The 837-nt window shown below is 20.9% G+C and overlaps 1 protein-coding gene across 2 annotated transcripts in view; it reads left to right on the forward strand.

Annotated features, from left to right (window-relative positions):
* LOC107624315 (carotenoid 9,10(9',10')-cleavage dioxygenase 1-like) overlaps nt 1-837 on the forward strand; it is a 22,548-nt gene that overhangs the window by 17,922 nt on the left and 3,789 nt on the right. The window lies entirely within an intron of this gene.

Below are 837 nucleotides of genomic sequence, written 5' to 3' on the forward strand. Positions count from 1 at the left end.
AAAAACTATTTTTTCTTGATATAATTATTAATTGTAGTAGCACAAAAATAACTTTAACTGCAAATTTATTTTATACAGCATTATAATAATTGAATTCCAAAACTTTCAAAAAATATATAAACAAAATATTTGAATTTGTCAAGACATTTTTTTTTTCAAATATGCAAAGTATTAGGAGTTTCAAATAGCATTGAAATTTTATAAATCATCCACATTGATCCTATAATTGACCAAAATTTACAAATTTGACTTCATAAATGACTTGCATGCATGTTTCAAAGTGTTACTTTTATAAGCATTTGCACAAAATATTTCCAATTATTTATGTGAAAAATTTTATAAATAGAAAATATTCACTAGTTTATTCTCTTTTTCATCATTAAAGAATGATCATAAAATATGGTACTTACAAATTAAATTAATATTTTATATGATAAAAAATAATATGAGTTCATTTAATTATTTATTTTTTTTGAAAAACTTTAAAATTAGTTTATAATTTAAGATTTTTTGGACTGATTTGTTCAGATTAGATCATACTCGCGGACACTTAATGGCCACACATGCGAATCAAAATTTCACGTCAACAATTGCCATTAGTAACTAACAGAAAGAGACTGTATTATCTAATAAAAATAAATATTGGAGATTATTTTATGTATGTTAAAACCCAAAATTAAAGACTAGAATATCCAATTTTAAAAACTTCACGAAATAGTTTAAGTAATTACTCGTTATTTTATTTTGTATCTGGAATGGATACATAATTTTAATTTTGTTAAATAAAGTTTAGCATTTTAATTTTAATTTTTTAATTGAGATAAATTTTGCTTTTAT

This window comes from Arachis ipaensis, chromosome B10 (assembly GCF_000816755.2).
Source record: "Arachis ipaensis cultivar K30076 chromosome B10, Araip1.1, whole genome shotgun sequence".
NCBI lineage: Eukaryota > Viridiplantae > Streptophyta > Magnoliopsida > Fabales > Fabaceae > Arachis > Arachis ipaensis.